This window comes from Quercus suber, unplaced genomic scaffold, assembly GCF_002906115.3.
Source record: "Quercus suber isolate HL8 unplaced genomic scaffold, Cork oak 2.0 scaffold_278, whole genome shotgun sequence".
Taxonomy (NCBI): domain Eukaryota; kingdom Viridiplantae; phylum Streptophyta; class Magnoliopsida; order Fagales; family Fagaceae; genus Quercus; species Quercus suber.
This window is the reverse complement of record NW_027069734.1, coordinates 689,070-710,476: the sequence shown is the minus strand read 5'-3', so window position 1 is coordinate 710,476 and position 21,407 is coordinate 689,070. Positions and strand designations below refer to the sequence as shown.

Genomic DNA, 21,407 nt, shown 5'->3' with positions numbered 1-21,407 from the left:
CCAATTGGCACCTCAGCCTAATAATAAAGAGCAATTATTACGGAGTGGACACCATAGGTTTGAAATACTATCGTATCTATATAAATAATATATGTTATTTATAGTCCTTCAATAAGCCCGATATTCTAAAGTGATGGAATGAGGGAATAATGGAGTTCAGATGGATGAATGGTGATAATTATAAACACGTAAAAATATAGGGAAAAGAAATCGTGACACTCTTTAAGAAGATGGAGGTAGCACCAATAGAGGATATGATGAGAGAGAGCCAAAATGCTTCAGTCATGTGCATTCAAGACCAATTGTTGCATTCATAAGGATTAGTTAATGAGTAGCAAGGTTTACATTGAAGCAATAGTGAGGCCAAGTCCAAGAAGAAAAAAAAAATGGGGAGGGGAGGGGAGGGGATTTTGGCTGTGGGAAAATATCGATCGCCTATGATTTCAACAATTAATAAGACATCATAGGATGTAAAATTTGTAAATGAAATTCACTTTGCCATCCCAATAGTTGGTAAAGGGATTTTAACTTGAATCAAGTCAACTGTCTCTATTAGCCCTTGATCTCTTTGACTTTAGTGTCACAGGAAGACACAACAACAAACGCAAGGAGGAGGGTTAGTACTGAGTCAAGTTGGACAGCTGATGTAATTACTATTCTTTTATTTAACCTCTGAATTGTGAGTAAGGACAATTTTTTTTTTTGTTTTTACTAATTAAAAAAACAAAAATTGACTTCTATGGTTTTTTATTACAAGAATAAAGTGAGGAGAATGGAATAATTCGGACATGGGAGTAGACATTTTCTCTGCCTTACATATGCGTGGTCACACAATCCATAATGCTGAACCTTTAATTCTTTCATGAATAGCCACTAATGCATACAAGCAGAAGAATATGCATTATTTGCTAGAATATAACTAAAAACTTCTACAAAAAAGGCTGCCATTGTCAACCACTGAAAGACAGAATTAAGATTGACACATCACCTGTGCAGCCATGTCTTATAATATAGCTCCTCAAGAGTCTGAAATCCTGCAAAATGTGCAGAAGAATAATTTGGCATGATTCTACATATTATATCTAGTTTATTACATAAACTATGGCAGTCACTGAATGACACAGCATTTCATCAAACATACCTTTTTTTAGGAAGCAATGATACAGACACAACACGGGACACGGCACCACATGGGACACTAGCAGTTTTTGAAAACTAGGACACAACATGTAGGTGATATGGCAATTAATAATTTAATTAAAAATAATTTTTAGGTATATTTTATATATTTTTAGACATAATTTATGCTTATTTTAGGTTTTAAAATCAAATGTACAAATTATATATAAGCACTTATAGTATATAATATTGTTATTAGTATATATTAAATTTATAGCTGATTTTAAAAAAAATTTATTAAATATATAATATATTTTAAATATATATTAAATATGGGTGGGTCTAGTCGGGTTTGGCGGGTTTGTAATTTTATGACCCACATTCAACCCGACCCGCTATAAAAAAAAATTTTGTGACCCAACCCAACCCACCAAGCCTTAAAAACCGACCCAACCCGTCGGGTCAGGTTTGGTGGGTCGATGGGTTTTCTGCACACCTTTAGTTTTGAGCAGGTTGTTGAACAAAGAACAGAAGAGGGAGGCTTTCCTAGGGGTTTCCAAGCAAATTCCCATTCTCAAGGAGGTTTGTGTATTTCTCATCTTCTTTTTGCTGATGACACTATCATTTTTTGTGATGCAACCAGGGAACAACTCTTATATATTCGGATGGTGATGATTTTCTTTAAGGCTATCACAGGCTTGAAAGTTAATATTGGTAAGAGTGAGATTGTTCCAATGGGGTGATAGGGAGTTTGAATACTCTATCTAGGGTGCGTTTGTTTTGGCTTCAAATCACTTCTGGAAATGCTTTTCCGTAAACGTGTGTGTTTGGTAGTTACCGAAAATTGGGTCAAACTGAAATGGTTTTCTGCGTTGACCGTAAAATAAGGTTTCACGGGCGTAAAAGCATTTCCGTTTTTATTTTACCTTTAAATCACTTCCGGAAGAGAGAAAGAGAGAGAGAAAGAAGGACCAGACGCGCAAAGAGAGAAAGAGAAAGAGAAAGAAGAGAGAGTAGGGAGAGTGAGCTATCGCGCCTCAACCCCAGACGTAGCGGCAAGATCGCGCCATCGATCTCTCTCTTTCTCGATCTCCCTCTCCCTTTTGAACCGAAATCCACCAAACACTACCACCGCTGAGTCCGAGTTCTGTCAACGAATTCCCACTCTCAAAATCCAATTGGACAAGGATGTGTACTGTCCCAGCGATCCTCTGATCGTCACAATCCAGATCTCCAACCCCGACACTGCATTGTCGCTCTTGCTCGACCGAATCAGTTTCAAAATCAGGGCCGTCGAGAAGCTCGATTCTCAATGGTTCGCCACTCACAAACCCTTACCTGGATCGTCGCTGATCTGCTTGATCGCCGATCACTCTCTCACCGATCTACCTGATCTCTTTGATCTCTGATTTTTTTGTTGTTGTTGTGGTGGTGGTGGTGTGGGTGGTGGCGTTTTGGTGGTTTCTATGTTGTGTGATGGTGGGTTTTGGGTGGATAGTGGTAGATTTTCTGTTGGTGTTGGTGTGTGGATAGTGGTGGATTTTCTATGGGTGCTGGTGTATGAGTGGTGGTGGATTTTCTGATATAAAATTTGTTTGGAAGTTGAGAAAATGTTTGAATGAACTAAAAACCGGAATTAATTTTTCGTAAAACGAATTCCGAGGCAGCCAAACAGCTTGAATACATTTTCCTTTCTTGAAAATAGTATTTCCGGAAAATATTTATTTTTCGAAAAATATTTTACATGAACCAAACACACCCCTAGTGTCTTAAGTTGCAATGTTGGTAAGCTACCCATGACGTACTTGGATATGCCTCTTAGAGCTCATTTTAAGGATCCATCAATTTGGAATCTTATTATAGAAAAAATGGAGAAGAAGCTTTCTAGTTGGAAACGTTTATATTTTGTCAAAAGGGGAAGATTAACTTTATTGAAAAGTACCCTTTCAAGCCTTCCCACCTATTTCTTATCCTTGTTTTCTATCCCTCAAGTTATGGCAGATAGATTAGGAAGGATCTAGAGAAATTTCCTACGGGGGAGTTCTGAGGAAGCTTTCAAATATCCACTTGTTGCTTGGAATAAGGTGTGTTGGCCAATGGAGAATGAAGGTTTGGGGATTCGGAGGATTGGTTTGTTTAATCAAGCCCTGTTTGGAAAATGGTTATGGTGGTTTGGAAGTAAAACCAATCATTTATGGCGTCCGGTAATAGCTACCAAGTATGGAATGTCTAGTGGAGGTTGGTGCATTAGAGTTAGTAGAGGTGCTCAAGGATGTGGAATGTGGATGAATATTAGGAAAGGTGTTGAGAGTTTCTTTGGTCATGTGTTACAATGTGGCGGGAGAGGGTTTTCGTATTCGATTCTGGTATGATCTTTGGTGTGGGTAGATTCCCTTAAAGGATCTTTACCATGATCTTTTCTCTCGTGCTATGGGAAAAGAAGCTTCAATTTTTGAGTTGATTACTATTTCATCATATGGTGGTAGTAAGAGTTGGAATATTCAATTCCACAAGGCTCTTGATGATTGGGAGGAGGAGAGAGTGTTTTCTTTTTACGAGCATGTTTATTCCAAAATGCCTAGGGGTGAGGGAATTGATAGTTTGTTTTGGAAGTCAACCCCGAATGGTGTTTTTGATGTGCGCTCTTTCTATAATTCCTTATCTACTCCTCCTACCTTTCCTTTCCCTTGGAAGTGTATTTGGAGTATTAAGGTACCTAGAAGAATGTCTTTCTTTTTATAGACTGCAACTCGGGATAGTATTCTTACTATTGACAACCTTGTAAAAAGGAACCTGTCTTTGGTTAATTGGTGTTGCTTGTGCCGTTGCGATGAAGAAACAGTGGATCATCTTTTAATTTATTATAAGTTTGCACACGCCTTATGGAGTGACGCGTTTTTTATGTTTGGTTTGCAGTGGGTGATGTGATGCAAAGGACGGTTGTTTCTCTTCTTTTTGCATGGGAGAATTTTTTGGGGTTACACTATTCTTCGATCTGGAATATGGTGCCAGCCTGTTTGATGTGGTTGATATGGAAGGAAAGTAATACCTTCATTTTTGAGGATATTGAGAAATCTACTAATTTTTTGAAGTCTTTGCTAGTTGGGACTTTTTTTGGGTGGTCTCGTATTTGGGGTTTTACACAATGTATTTCCGTTTTTGATTTCGTGCAATCTGTTTGTGTTTTTGTTTGATTTTTTTGTATTTGTTCCTAGTACTCTGTTCATCATCGTGAAAAATAATAATAAAAAAAAAATCTTGTGCATGTATATTTGCCTTAATGTTTCAGTTACAAACGCATGATTTTTCTCTTTTGTTATGTGCATGCAGTGGGCAAAGAGTAATTGTACAGGAAAAGAACGAGGACCAAATGGTTGAAAATGTAGTAACTATTCAGGTAGGATGAAATTTAAAGGCTTCCTACTTGCTAGATAAGTTGCCGAATGAACGTATATGGATGAAATTATGTATTTCTTTAAAATAAAAATAAAAATAAATAAATAAATAAATAAAAAAACATGTATTCACTTGCTTATTTTGTAAAAGCTAGGGGAACATCTTCGTACTTGGGACTTCATGGTTAAGATTCTGATTTAAGCGAAAAACTTATCCAATTCATTGCAATTTACTAATAGTGATCAGAATCTTTAGCATGGTTGTTAAGATCTAGATTTAAATCATAAATTATACAATTTCACAATTCCAACTCTATCAAACAATCTAGATTGCTTTAAAAATTGTGAAGTTGTAAGACCATAATTGGATCTAATGTAAAATCAGTAAAACCTAGATTTTTAGTTAAGGTTTTACCGATTCTACAACTTTGTGGAAATTGGGATGTTTAATAAAATTGGAATTCTAGATTCTATTGATTCTACAATCTGTTGGAAATTGGGATATTTTATACAATCAGCCAATCAAATTACATACAGGCACCAGGCCAAAAATGGACAAAATATAAAAGAATGACTGAACACAACATACAGCAAAATGCTTTTTAACAAAAACATTTAATTACATATAAAATTTGTGTGACTTGCAATATTGTTTGTAAGTTGTGATGTATGTGCTTATGGAAAATATAGATATTTTTATTAAGAAGTTTCTTTTTCCATATTACTTTAGCTTGGATTTTAACTAATTTAAAATGCTAATTACACTTTAAACAGAATGCAAGGATTTAAATCTTGATCTTTTCATTTACTGTAAATGCAAACTCTATTTTTTGAGCTACATTGCAAACTTGTATACTATTGCTTGTAGAATTTCGTAATGTATGCCTGTACTTTTTATAGTTATTTTTCATTTTGTTAAATCACACAATTTTTTTATCCAATCTTGGACACTTCTATAATTCTATATAGGATCTTGACTTTAACAACCTTGATCTTTAGCTATATCCTATTAAAGAACACATGGAGATGTAAATGAGGGTGTCAATAATCTGGCTAAAAATTAGATAGCAGTATCATTTTTTTTTTTTAATAATTCAATAGTTACAGTCGGGGAGGGGGGATTCAAACCCTAGGCATCTCCATTGGAAACACTAATTTTCAAGCATAATCGATGCCATACTTTGTGCGATTTCATTTCAATGGGGATTGTTCAATTGTTCAGAGTATGACATATGAGTTGCTGATCCTAGAAATTTGTGTTTTTTATATTTAATTCTATCTTTGTAGGGTTTGACATCCTCAGGATATTTGTTAGCTATTGGTGATGACAATCAAATGTATGAGCTTCACCCTGATGGCAATAGGTAAATTATTTAGATGGTATTTTCATGTTGGATAAAATAATATTGCAAAAAGTTGTCGAGATTTTTCATAATTATGGAAATATGCTACAAAGTATATGTAGGTCAGTACGGTATATTATCTTATATGGTTATTTGCAAATTACACTAAGAAAACCATTAACTATCAATAAAAGAATGTGATAAACAAACATGCCTGAGGTCTGTTATGGTTTGACAATGTGGACTTCTCTAAGTTGGGTAGACAGAAACACTACGAAGAGACCAGGGTAGTGTCCCAGCAAAAGAGACTAAATGCATAAAGCTTTCCTTTTCAATTAAAACCAATGCCCTGTCAAAATTATCATAAACTGTTTCTTCCTTTTTCTTCTTTTTCTTTTTTTGATAGAATAAACTGTTTCTTCCTTAAAGCAACAATTCCTTTTGAATCCCATTTTAAGCATGAAAAGGCTTAAATGTGTTTGCTCATCATAGTTCCTTTCATGTCACAATGCATAAAGTTTGTCCTCATAATACTCTCATAGAGCCTAACCTAACTAACATACTACAGATGTTTTGGGGATCTTAATTCTAAATTTTGCTCCGACTTTTTCTTGTCTTTCCCTTCTTGTTTTGCTTGATCATTGTAGTTTGGTCTCTTGTTGATGATGCCCTTCTAGTACATTTCTTGTGTACTTGTGCTGTTTTATTTTCTTAATAAAAGTTTTTATATTACTTATCAACAAACCAAAAAAAAAAAAAATCTTAAATTTTGCTATTGGCCTCTTATAGCCTTCCATTGTTTAACTTTTTTTTTTAATTTTTTTTATAGGTAATAATAATTTTACTGAAATGAGACTACTTCGTGTAAGAAGACATGAAGTAGCTAAAGAATTACAATTGAAAAAATATTTACAAATATTAGGTCCCCTACACTGCCACCCACATAATAAATCAAGAACCTTCTCCGATAATACCCACTAAATTCCAAACATCCTGAATGTAAAATCTCCACAGCTCAAATGCTGCACTACAATGGATCAAAAGGGGGTCCATAGATGTAGGCATCCGTGTCAAAACATCATACCTTTCTTCTTCTGAAAGGTGCTGCAGGAGCAAAATATAGGTCCCCAATTACGCAGACCTATGGATGTAGATGCATACCTATTTAAAAAAAAAAAAAAATGGATGTAGATGCAAGAAGATAACATAACCACTGACCTTGTGAATGGAGCCTGCCACCGATTCGGTCTAAGGCATATTCAATTAATGTGTAGGATTTTTTTTATTTACATTATGTAATTGGTTAAACATTTTGTTTTTTCCTGCTTGGTTTAGGATTTTATTCCTTTTCCTATGTTAGTAGAATTACTTTCATTGGTTAGAATCATTTCCCAACCTTACTAGGATAATTAGTTTGGAACTCTATTTAAAGAACCAAGAGTTCACCATTACAGTACAGTTTGAAGTTTTACCTTCAATAGTTTGGTGTTGATTCCAGACGACATTAGGTGCTGATTCCAATCAAGAGTAAATACTAATTTCTAGGTTTATTATTAATTTTTCTGTTCTTGTTGATTTTTAATCCCTTTGAGAATTTATGCTGCATCAAAAAGCCCTCTGAGCGTGGTGTTAAGTCCTTTAATACACTTTTTGCCATTTTTTGAATAAGTGTACGACTGTTGAATAAATTGTGCTTCTATTCCCTCTAATATCATGTTTAAAATATAAACATTACTGGAATTACATGTGACTTTGTTTTTTTTTTTTTTTTAGATGGATAAGTAATGAAAGATATACTCTCTTCATCCCATTTTTTTTTTTTGTCCTGTTTGAAAAATTAAACTTTTTAAGGGAACATCATTTATTGTTTTATCTACCTTTTAAAAATTTATAAGTTTCCAAAACTACCTTTTAAAAAATTTATCAAAAAATTGAATTTGTAAATTAATAGGAGTATAATAGAAACATTAGTAAATTAATGACTTTTATTTTTAGAAACGGGACAATATTTTGGGACATTTCAAAATAGAATAGAGGACAAAAAAAGTGGGACGGAGGGAGTATTAAATTAGAGCGGGAAAAAAAAAAGTCACCTAAATATACAGGAAGTGTACATCAGGGACAAAGAACAATCAAGCGCTAAAATTACATTAGTCCATTAAAACATGAACTGAAAAAAAAAAAGTATGTTACAGGTGTTATTGTTCTAGAAGTATGTTACATAAAAATCTAATTATGATAGAAATATAAGTAATCAAGATTTTTTTACATTGTGGCTGCAGTTTGGACTTCTTCAAAGGGCTGATTAGAAGAAAACTTGACTGAAGATTCCTATGCATCTTTAACCAGCGGCAACTATCACGTTGCATCATGTGCATACCGATGATGATCATTGTCCTTACTTTTCTTAATGTCCACTCACTTGTTCAATTCATTTATTACTATGGTACTGTCTTCTTTTCTTTTTTTATGAGACCTCGTCCAACTTAGTTTTTATTATAATTTTGGTAAGTTACACGTGCACCTGTTAGTTCTTGAACCCACAACCTCACATCTATTGTACATTTGTACTCTTATAAAGAGATGAGGTGCCATTTAAGTTAGAGCTCAATGGGTAGGACAAATTTCATAAATTACAACCATTTTACAATGTTTCATACGGTTTTGATGTCATATGATAAGAGGTTGGGTCATGGTTATTTCAGATGATCATTCATTTGTAGGAATTTTTGTCTCTGTTGCCAGATATGAAAGAAATACTTTGAATAAATTGTCCAATGATTGGTTAGGTGCTATAGCAGTTAGGTTATACTTATATTTCAAGAGGTACTCAAATAGATGCCTAATTTTGTTGTGCTGACTATGATTGAGATCTATGACCTAGGCGTCATAATAATTTGTTTCTAGGGTTTTGTCATTATGTTGCAAACAGAAGTTGTATTATTTTTATCACTGTTGAGTGATTAAAACATGCAAATGTAAAGATTCCTTTTCTGATGAGCTGACGAACATTTGGAGTGTCTTGGCACTAGTATGTCCCAACATACAAACCCCTATATGCCCTATGGATGTGGGGTACGTCTTGTGTGTGTCTGTGAGAATGTTTAATCTGTTGGGAGAGAAAGTGACTCCCCCACCTCTCCAAATGCACAGCCCTCTATTGTTGTAGCTAGACAATATAGGGGTCCATGTCTCGAACATTGTCTCTATCGTAATGTGGAATCATATTGAGGTTGATGTCATTCTCAAAAGGCTGCAAAAGGGTAAGTGAGTGGAAGTTTGTAAGTTCTCTCTCTGCCATTGATGAAATCTTATAGTTTTCAATTTCTATGTTCTGGGAATTCACCAAACACATCAAGTTCCAGTATTCAACACGTCTTGCACCTTTTCTTTTTGATAGTTTGTTAGTCGCGGGAGGAAGGGAGGATTTGAACACTAGACGTCTTTATTGAAAATGCTTTCAGCACACATCTTGCACTTGATTGTACAACATTAGCTCATAGATACGACACTTTTATTGATCAAAAGTGGAGTAAAAATATAATTTCGATGTTATGTTCGGGGCTTGTGGGGATAGAATCAAATATGTTTTGTGCTGGTGGCAGTGGTTGATGCTGCTATGATGGTGAAACAATTTAGTTACAGACAACCTTCTGAAATACTGAAAAAGGGTCCTTTCTAAAATGTGCAGATCACACAATTTCATTGTGAGTAGAATGATGGGAAGAAATGAAGATTAGTCGGAGATTGATTTGGAGGATCACTTGCAAGCAAGAATGGTGGACCAAGTTGTCTCAGTGTGTGAGTTGTGGGAGGGGGTGCAGAGAGAGAGAGGGAGTCAAGTAAGGGTTGGTAACTGGGGCCTGGAGAAAGGTGATGAAAAGAGATGCTACAAGTTGAGGACAATTGAAATCTAGCAAATTCCTTTCACATTCGCAAGGGCCTAGAAAAATCTAGCAAGTGTTCGTGTACTAGAAAAATTGCAATTACGTGGCCCAGAAGCTGCCTTTTTTTTTTCCTTCTATCAATAACCCAAAAAATAGATAAAATAACAGCCCCCCATTCCTATTCTCATGCTAAGAACTCTATTTTTTTTAACAATTGCAGGGTTGGAAGTGTTAATTTTTGGCACCGCTTCCCTCAAAACATAAATAAATAAATTTGGTATCACTCTATTAGACATTGGTTGGTAAAGTCTTTGAAGGTATGATGTATATTTTTCACTTCTATAATATTTGACCAATTACCAATAAAGTAGGGTAGAAATTAATTAATTAATTAATTAAAACAATCTCTCTCCAAAAAAAAAAATTTTAAATTAAAACAATCAAAATATAATAAAAATCTTTACACAAGCACATTGCATACCATGCTTCCTAGAACAATGTACTTGAAACAATTGCAATTATGTGGCCCAGGAGCTCCCTTTTTCTTGTGTTTTACTATCAATCACCCAAAAAAATAAAATAAATAAAATAATGAGTAAGAAATGGGTCAAATGTGTCCTATGCACTAGACCCAATAGGATGTTGACGTGGTAATTTTGAACACATGGCAACATCCTATTAAGTCTAGAAAAAGGGAGTGACCCTCAAAAATAATAATATATAGCCATAGTTGTGATTCCAAAATAATAATAATAATAATAAATCACTCAATCCTGCACATCATCACAAAAACTTAGCTCATTTGAAACTAAAAATGGAGAGATAGAGATCTAATTCTAAGAAATTCACATTAAACCAAAAATGGCAAGAGAAACATACAAGCAAATGAATCCAATCTTTAAAATGTTGTGGTTGGGGGGGGGGGGGGGGGGGGGGAGCTTAGCTAGCGCATGAGATTATTTTAATATTCAATCTTTTCTTTTTTATTTTCTTTGTATCCATTTGGGCCAGGGTGCTCAAATCAGGGCCAGTCATGTCTACCGCACATGCATTTATTTATTAAATTAAATTGTTATTTTATATATATATATATATATGCGTGTGTGTGTCTTTTTGGGGTGGGTGGGAAATGTCACATACATAAGAAAGGAATGGCAATAAAGAACTTGGAATCTTCATTACACAAGATCCGCACATATTTGTTATTTCAACTTCAGCAACCTCCTATTAAAATAAATAAATAAATAAACAAAAACAAAAACAAAACTTCAGCGACCGTTTATAATGTTACTGTTCTCCATGTTTATTTGAAATTTTGAATTTTGAACTCTGAAGTTTGAAGATTTTGATAATTATTATTTGTGGTTCTTTTATTTTTTAATTATGGAGATAGCATATAGGATGTAACTCGAATCATTTATTTTAATAATATGAAAATTTATTACTTATTTCAAAAGTTTAAGTCTCAAAGACTCAAAGAAAAAACTTAGATATATTTTTTTGTCCCTCTTTTTTTTTTTTTTTTTGATGAGTTTTTGTCCCTCTTTTATTTTGGTAAAAATAGAGAATTTTTATGTAAAATAAGGCATATTAGATAACACACAAAAAAAAAAAAAAAAAAGAAGAAAAAAAAAAGACTAAATTTTCTGAGGATAATCGATACTATGTCCAATATAATATAATTTATTATAAATAATTCAAGTGCTTTAGGGATCGATTACAGATTGAAATATTATATAATAGATCAGCGTCATGCCGTCATCCAATATATAGGTGATAATAACTGATATGCACAAAATCAAAAAATTGTTCATATTCTTTGGTATCATACAATATATAAATTAAAGTTCAAACCTTTTATTTTATGGTTAACAAAAAGTAAAAATATATAATGACTTGGAAAAATTAAGAAATCCTGTGGGGCTTTAGAATTTAGATAGTAAAAATTACTTTCTTGATCTTGAATCAATTTATTATTTATGTCTACAAATGACCATTTTTTTAGATTATTAAAAAAAAAAAAAAAAAAAAAAACCTTATCTTTTTGCTTACGCTTTCAAAAATTACTTAAACATATATCCTTTTTTTTCCCCTAGCTCCTAAAATTAAATAAGATCTCATTTGGTCCTGCAATTTTGTGGGAAAATGAAAAATTTTAAATGATAAAAGTATGTATTTAACTTCAAATTAAAAAGTTTGCTTATTTTACTATTCTGTTTATTTTTGTTATTATTCATGGGCTCCACAGCACTTTTTGGTACTATTTATGAGTTTCACTGTACTATTTCAGCTATCTTTATCTTTATTTACAATACTTTCAACAAAAAAATTTCAATTTCAATAAAATAAGCAGATTCTAAATAGAGCCAAAATGAGGCAAAAAATCATGTTTTCAAATTTTAGTTCATGGGTTTAAAAACACGCTAAATTTTATAGAAAAAAATAAAATAAAATAAAACTATTTAAAAAGCAAAATTGCGTTTTTTTTTTTTTGCTGAGTAGCTTAAAAGAAGGATTGTATTTTTCAAAGGCGTGTTGAGAGGTCATTTTCGGGTGGGTCACAGACAATAAAGAGATAAAAAGAGCAGTGTGAAAGTGAGAAGTGAGGACAGCACTGCACGTTAAAGTGTACCTCAACGCAGAGGATCACGGAGATACCGTTTATTTTTGCTGGTGGAAACACTTTGACCAAAAAAAACTGAGTCAAAGTGTGCAGAAGCTGAGCTGAGCTGAGCTTTACTTCTACTCTTTTTCATCATCGTATTTTGGAACCGTCCTCGTGAGTCGTGACCTGTTAGTGAACCCAATTATTGCTTCTATCTATGCCAACGTTTTGTCGGAACACACACTGTCTTTTTTACTGCTCAACCCAGAAGGACCTTTTCTACCAGGAAAGNATTTTTGCTGGTGGAAACACTTTGACCTAAAAAAACTGAGTCAAAGTGTGCAGAAGCTGAGCTGAGCTGAGCTTTACTTCTACTCTTTTTCATCATCGTATTTTGGAACCGTCCTCGTGAGTCGTGACCTGTTAGTGAACCCAATTATTGCTTCTATCTATGCCAACGTTTTGTCGGAACACACACTGTCTTTTTTACTGCTCAACCCAGAAGGACCTTTTCTACCAGGAAAGAAAATCAGATACTATTTTATGATGAACAGTTTTAGACAAATTTGAGCTTGTTTTACATTTTAACAAAACTTAAACATATCATTTCATAAGAGAAACCTGTGTTGGAAATAAAATTAAATGAATAATTGTGAAATTTTAATATATGACTAGACTATATTTACAAGTGAAAAAAAATAAGATTAAATTAATTTAGTTATGTCCCACATGGTAACGTACATGTGATAAGTTAGGGGTTTAATTTTGATTGATTATATATCTCCAAGTGTTGGTTACTAGAGAAGTAAAAAAAAAAAAAATTCTAAGTAACTCTGACTTTAATGGGCAAGTGGAGGTTAATTCAACAAGAAAAGAAATTCTCTCTCTATCCATAAAAAGACATTTAGATTTTTCCATCTTATTGATGGAATTTACCGTTATGAGCAAAGATGGTCAAAAAGAGAAAGCTATCCTATAGAGAATGTCTTTTGATCTAAGATGTGATCATAAGAAAATTGCTATAATGGGTTTGAGTAGGTTTTATAGTTATTTAATTATGTTTTATGTACATGTGAAATTCATGATTATTCTAAATCTTGAGATTGATGAAGCTGTTAATGTTCTAACAACATAAAAACATTTTTTACACTTTTTGAGATTGTTTGGTCACGTGATAGGAAAGCTATTAAAATACACTATGAAAAAGAATGAGTTAATTCAATTTGAAGGAATGAAAAGATAATGATAACAATAAAACAAGGAAGATATAACATTTTTTTTAACTCTAAATTTTTTGTTTCTTTTATTTTAATGTCATTTTTATACTGATTTGGTGGTTATGATTTGGTTTTTAATGATTGAAACTTTAGAAAAATAGATGTTAGTAGTAGAAAATTTTGGATGGAGTTCCACCAAAGTCAAAGCACACATTTATTTTTTCTTACCTCAGGCCTCTGGGAAAAAGGTTTTTTTTTTTTTTTTTTGAGAAGGTCTGGGAAAAAGTTAATACAGTAATAGGGAATAACTAAAAATGAGTGCGTACCAAATTAGTTCGGATGTAGTAGTGTTCGGATATCCAAGGAGAGATTCCAAATTCCTTCCCGTCTATTAACCAACTACTCTTTAAAGTCTTTTTTGTTTTGTTTTGTTTTTTTTTTATTTTTATGTGTTTTATGGGTTATATTAACGGATACGTAATTATTAATAAACTAGTTAATAAGAAATTTTTAACATCATTTTCATAAAAAATATAAATAGCTATCAATAATATTTATTGTTCTATCATTCTCCCGATAACATGTTTCTGAAAATAGTTTTTTTTTTTAGAGAAAAGACAGCTTGCTGAATTTATTCATTATTCTACAATATGGATATCAGCAGTTACAAAATCAACAATGTCTGACGGAACAAACTCCATCCAAGCACAAAAATAGAAAGACAATCTTGCTCGGGCTAATGTGCTACCGTATTACTTTGCCTTACAACATGAGCAAAAGAAAAACTCCGCATGGAGCTCACCTTCAAAGTGGGATTTTTGTAACCCAATTTTTTTTGCAAAAATCACTGCACGCCTTGCTGCCAACGCCTCGAGACACTCCATAGAATGCAGCTTGATTATTTTTTCCTCCATATCTGCCATGACTAATCCACCTGAGTCACGTACCACAATGCCCAAACCTGCTTCCTCACATTCATTAAACAATGCTCCATCAAAATTGACTTTATACTCACGTGGCTTTGGAGGTATCCAATTGCAACGTCTTTGCTTTTTAGAGCATTCACAACAGTGTAGCTATAATGTTATATTGCTAAAATTTTGCTCCACAAACACAAAAAACACCCCTGCAGCAGTGGAGCTAAATCTAAAAATTTTAGTTCCATTGCTACAGTGCACATCTATTTATAGATGTGCACTGTTCATGAGAGCTAAAAAAATATACATTATTTTATTCTAGCTTTTTATTAAAAAAATCCCACCTCTCTCCTTCACTCTCACCGTGCCCCTCTCTCTCTCTCTCTCATTCACTCCCATCTCATCTTTGAACTTCATCTCTCTCAACCTCACTCTCTCAGCTTCGGCATCTCTCTCAACTCACTCCTGTATCTCTCTCAATCTCACTCTCTCTCTCCTCATTGCCTCTCCATCCCTTCTTTCTTCCTCCACAGACCCACAGACCCTTCTTTCTTCCTCAGAGACCCATTGCCGATCTGCACGAGCCCAGTCGCCGCAAACCCGTCGCCGTCGACCCACGTTCGGCCGCCGACCTGACCCATTTCGGCCTCTCTTCTCTATTTTTGGCGTTTCGGCTCTGTGTTTTGGGCTAGGTTTTTGTTTCGAGCATGGGTTTCGGTTCCCTTCTTTCTTCCTTAGAGACCCATCACCGATCTGCACGAGCCCAGCCGCCGCAAACCCGTCGCCGTCGACCCACGTTCGGCCGCCGACGTGACCCATTTCGGCCTCTCTTCTCTATTTTCGGCGTTTCGGCTCTGTGTTTCGAGCGGGGTTTCTGTTTCGGATTTGTGTTTCGGGCTGGGTTTTTGTTTCGGGCATAGGTTTTTGTTTTTGTTTCGGGCTGGGTTTGTGTTTCCGGCTATGATTTTTCTGCTTTCTTTTTTTTTCTTCTTCAATGGGTTTGATGGGCACGGCGGAGTTGTAGTTATGCAGTGATTTTTATGGGTTTGAGGGTGGTTGTTGTGGTGTGTTGGGGGTTGAATGAAATATTATTTTATTGTAGTGTTTATATTATTTTATTGTGTTAAAAGCTAAAATAGATCAACTGCTGTAGCATGTATGTAGGTAAAATAGATAAAGTGGCTTTTTGTGTAGCTAAATAGCTAAAATTTTACATCCACTGCTGTGGATGCTCTTAGTACTAACTGGTCGGTCACGGCAAAACTGAAACAGTTGCAGAAAATTACGGACTGCTTCTCCAATACCACTAAGTGGAGTTGTTTTTTCATTCAGCATAGACTTGTTTCTATGTACCCATACAAAACCATGCTATAGTTGCAAAGACTTCACTCACTCTTGGTTTTGATAGGACCTTCTCTACCAAGTCTTGAAATGAGCCATGTGCCGCTTCAAATCTATTCACCCAATTGAAGTCACGATCCCATACCTACTTGACAGCCTCACAGCCCCACAAAGCATGGAGCGTATCTTCATTAGCTTGGCCACACAAATGGCAGACCGGATCACTCAGGATCTTTCTCTTTATCAGATTAATTTTTGTTGGCAAGCTATCTGTACAGGCTCTCCAAAGGAAATGTTTAACTTTCCTCGGCACCCCCAGCTTCCATACTTTCGACCAAAACCTAGCTACCAGCCCCGAATTTGAACTTGAGGCTTCACCACTCCTTTCTTCCTCACATAGAGCACGGTACCCAGATTTAACTGAATAGGCTCCATTCCTTTCACAAGCCCAATATAGCATATCCGGTTGTGGTAAGTCAGATAGAGGGATTGCCTTAATCCTTGTTGTAACCAACGGCAAAAAGCATGAATCAATTAAATGATTTTTCCAGCATCTCAATCTAGCATCAATCAAGTCAGCCACCTTCATGTTTTCATCCACTCCTTGTACCATACCAATCACACACCCACCCAAAGCAGCAGGCAACCACTTGCCTTTGAAAACGTTTATGGACAGCCCATCCCCCAACTCTCCATTTTGCTCCCATGGAAATTACTTTTCTAGACTTCAAGATACTCTTCCAAGCAAATGACCCCGAAGATTGTTTAGCATCAAAAATGGTACCATTTGGAAAGTATTTTGACTTAAACACACGGTAAAATAAGGAGTGTTTATCATGGATAAGTCTCCATACCTGTTTTGCCAATATTACATCATTGAACTTTGCTAGCTCCTTAAAGCCCAACCCACCTTCTTTCTTTGGTTTACAAAAGTATATCCCACTTTTTCCAATGAATCTTCATTCTTTCCCCCCTTTGACCCTACCAAAATTTCCTAATAAGCATCTCAATATCCCTACATAATCCCACTAGGAGCTTGAAACACCCCATTGCAAAAGTAGGTATAGCTTGTACCGCCACTTTTAATAAACACTTCTTTTCCAGCTTGAGATAAGAGCTTTTCCTTCCGCCCTTCCAATTTGTTCCAAACTCGATCTTTTATGTAATTCAAGCTTGCTCTTCTATTTTTCCCAACAATTGCTAGTAGGCCCAAATATTTTCATACGGTTTTATCTCCGGTACCCCAAGGAGTTCTTTCACAAAATTCTTTACCCCTTCACTAACAGATTTGCCAAAGAAAAGAGTGATTTTCTCCTTATTTATTTGTTGACCAGATGCAGATTCATACCCTTCCAAAATATTTTGAATGGTTGTGACATCCCCCAAACTCGCTCTACAAAATAGCAAGCTATCATCTGCAAAAAACAAGCGAAATATCTTTGGACTGTTTCTACAAAGAGAGTCGCCCTGAATTTTTCCTTCATACACCGCATTATTAATCAACCCATTAAGCCCCTCCAAATATAAGAGGAAAATATATGGAGATAAAGAATCCCCTTTTCTCAATCCCCTAGAGCGTACAATTTGCCCCCAAGGCTCCCCATCACCATAATAGAGAAGGAAACAGTACTCACACATTCATAAATCCACCCTACCCACTTAGGATGAAAATCCATTCTCTCCATAATTTTTATCAAAAAATTCCACTCAACCCTATCATAGGCTTTACTCATATCCAATTTCATAGCCAAAAAAACATGTTTTTCGGATTTCTTGGTTTGCATGTGATGTAAAGTTTCAAAAGCCACTAATATATTGTCTGAGATAACTTTATCTGCTTGGAAAGCACTTTGAGACTCATAAATAATTAGAGGCAATATTTTTTTCAACCTATTTGCAAGCACTTTGGATATTAATTTGTACAAAATATTACAAAGAGCTATAGATAAGTCTAAAACTTTCTCAGGACTCTTCACTTTTGGAATAAGAGTAAGGAATATGGTTCTAAAAATAGTTTTTAAACCAAGGATATTAGTTAACATTTTCCATGTTTTATTTAGAAAATCATTTAAAAGAAACTTTTTATAGGAAAACAAAAAAGTGATTAACTTTTTTGTTAGTTTTTTCAAGTTCTCATAAATAGTTTCTAAGAATTGATGGTTAATGTATACCCTTTGGACATATATTAATCGGACCCTTTGTGTATATGTGTATATAATATATATAATTTTTTTTGGATAGATAGTCTTTTTAGTTTATAGTTTATTTTGTTTATGTATAACAATTTAAAGTACAAATATATATTATATATCTACTATAAGATTCATTTGTTTGGATGGTACCTTCTTTTCATGAGTGCAACATGGGGACCTGGTTTGAGTCACACGGGGCGCAAATGTGGGTGCGACATACTAGTATAATCAAGAATTTTTTTTTTTTTTTTTTTTCAAATAAGTTGATATCAAATGGATATTAGCACTTGTGTATTCTTTTCTTTTTTTGGCTACCAACATGATAATTTAATGTAGGATTAAGAAAATTTTAGAGTTTTTAGAATAACTCCGTCATGAAATTCTTGAAATCTTCTAATAGGTACATATTTTTCATAATTTATTTCATAACTTGCTAAAATGTCAAGTTGTAAGTAACAAGACTTGTACATGGTCTCATTACTTACATATTTTTATCGTTCATCAATCATAACATGCTCCCATAAAAAAAAATAAAAAAGAAATAAAAAAATCATAACATGCCACCTCAACAATTATGAAAAAAATTAATTATAAAGTCTTTGTGTCACTAAATTATTGTAAAATCTTACCCAAACCTTGAATTTTTCCACATCATCATTAAATTAAATAAATACAAAATAGTGATATTCATCCTTTAACTTTGGGTAGAAAACTCTATAAATCATGGGTTATGTAATTATTAAGATTAACTTTTTCTACAATATTTTTCACAATTTGCCAATGTCTTAAGCTATGATTGGAACAACATTATATTCCACCACTTTTATTATATATCAATCATATCAAGATATGTTGGTAATTGTGAAGACTTTTTTTTTTTCCTTTAAACTTGTTGGAAAATCTGTCATCTTCAATCGTTTTCATTTTTATAAACATATAATTCGAAGAAGGGGGAAAATGTTTGAGGAGTGATTACTCTCTTTTTTTTTTTAAAATAAAAAATTGAAAATAAAATAAACTATAAAACAAATGGAATAATCCCTATAAATATTAAGATACTTAATTTGTATGTCATAATCATACCATTGAGTCTTAACATTGGTGACTAAGCTAATTTAGAGATGACAATTTCTGCCCGATCCACTGGTACCCGGCCTGGCCCAACCCTAATGGGCCGGGTTTTACCCTGTCCGATAAGGAATAGGGTCGGGTTTGGGTTAAAAAGAAAACTCGAACTAGGTTCGGGTTGGGTTCGGGTTTTTGTAAAAATTCGGCTCGAACCCGAACCCAACCCGACCTAATTATATATAATTTTATAATTACTAAAATATCCTCATATATATATATATATATAATNAAAATTTTAGAGTTTTTAGAATAACTCCGTCATGAAATTCTTGAAATCTTCTAATAGGTACATATTTTTCATAATTTATTTCATAACTTGCTAAAATGTCAAGTTGTAAGTAACAAGACTTGTACATGGTCTCATTACTTACATATTTTTATCGTTCATCAATCATAACATGCTCCCATAAAAAAAAATAAAAAAGAAATAAAAAAATCATAACATGCCACCTCAACAATTATGAAAAAAATTAATTATAAAGTCTTTGTGTCACTAAATTATTGTAAAATCTTACCCAAACCTTGAATTTTTCCACATCATCATTAAATTAAATAAATACAAAATAGTGATATTCATCCTTTAACTTTGGGTAGAAAACTCTATAAATCATGGGTTATGTAATTATTAAGATTAACTTTTTCTACAATATTTTTCACAATTTGCCAATGTCTTAAGCTATGATTGGAACAACATTATATTCCACCACTTTTATTATATATCAATCATATCAAGATATGTTGGTAATTGTGAAGACTTTTTTTTTTTCCTTTAAACTTGTTGGAAAATCTGTCATCTTCAATCGTTTTCATTTTTATAAACATATAATTCGAAGAAGGGGGAAAATGTTTGAGGAGTGATTACTCTCTTTTTTTTTTTAAAATAAAAAATTGAAAATAAAATAAACTATAAAACAAATGGAATAATCCCTATAAATATTAAGATACTTAATTTGTATGTCATAATCATACCATTGAGTCTTAACATTGGTGACTAAGCTAATTTAGAGATGACAATTTCTGCCCGATCCACTGGTACCCGGCCTGGCCCAACCCTAATGGGCCGGGTTTTACCCTGTCCGATAAGGAATAGGGTCGGGTTTGGGTTAAAAAGAAAACTCGAACTAGGTTCGGGTTGGGTTCGGGTTTTTGTAAAAATTCGGCTCGAACCCGAACCCAACCCGACCTAATTATATATAATTTTATAATTACTAAAATATCCTCATATATATATATATATAATGTTATAAACCCTAAAATTTCTATTCCTTATCCTCATTTCATTTCAGCTCACACAGCTTGCCTCTCTCATCTCTATTATCTTTAGTCTCACTCCCAAATCACAATCTCACTCACTCTCAATCTCACATTCGGCCAACTACCCAACCTTTCACCGCCAATCCAATCCTTTGCCGTCGTCCCAAGCCTTTGCTGCCGTCCCAAGCTCTATCAGTGTCATCGCTCTCCCTCAAGCGACCTCGCCGACAAGCACCTCAAGAGATCAAGCACCTCTCCTCATGGACCTCACCTCGCCGGACCCTCCTCCACCTCACTAGGCCACAACTCTCTCATCTTTCTCACCTCGTTGAGCTTTTGCACTGAAAATCGTTCATTTTGTTCAAAGAATCAAACCTTTATTTTCTAGTTTAAGTGTTATTTTTGTTGAATAGGATCGGCTTGTTTGATTTGATTTTGTAGGGCTATATGTTAATTCTTGTTTTTACTTTTGATGTGGGAAAATTTTGTAATGAAAAAAAAGGGTTTCCGATCTGTTCAAATCTGGACTTTCTTGAGTGTCTCCTATTGTTTGGTTGTTGAGAAAATCGGTATCAGGCAAACATTTTTTTTTTTTTTTTTTGATTGGGCAACGGAATGGGCTCTGATCTGGCAGGGCTTAACGGGGCCCGCGAGGCTCGGCGGGGTGGGTCTGGGCCCCGGGAAAAAAACCCGTTTAGTAAACGAGCCGGGTCTGGCCCGCCGGTCTTCGCCCGTGGGTCGGGTTCGGGTATGGAAAACCCGACCCATTGCCATTCCTAAGCAGCTAATTAGAGTATTCATTATAAGGTGATCTTGGGACATTCTTTTGAGACACCAAAATTGTGGAGTTCAATGGATTTGAAGGATGTGCCATGAATTTAAAAGTGTGAAATTTCATAAAGTACACTATCTATCATGGGGTTTCTAGATATCTCATGGATAGAAAGTGGTATAGTTTAGCCAAAGGAGTGTGACACCACTTCCTTTTATATGTATATAGATTAAAAAA

At 34.3% G+C, this 21,407-nt stretch overlaps 1 long non-coding RNA gene across 2 annotated transcripts; it reads left to right on the top strand.

Annotated features, from left to right (window-relative positions):
- Positions 1–1,425: 1,425 nt before the first annotated feature.
- On the top strand, positions 1,426–10,039 carry LOC136071013 (uncharacterized). 2 transcript variants are annotated; one of them, XR_010632313.1, is made up of 4 exons: positions 1,426–1,701; positions 4,450–4,516; positions 8,140–9,120; positions 9,549–10,039. It is a non-coding gene; the product is annotated as an uncharacterized LOC136071013 (long non-coding RNA). The 2 variants fall into 2 exon arrangements; XR_010632312.1 differs by lacking the exons at positions 1,426–1,701; positions 9,549–10,039 and adding an exon at positions 1,708–1,833 and having other exon boundaries at positions 8,140–8,627.
- Positions 10,040–21,407: the final 11,368 nt, after the last annotated feature.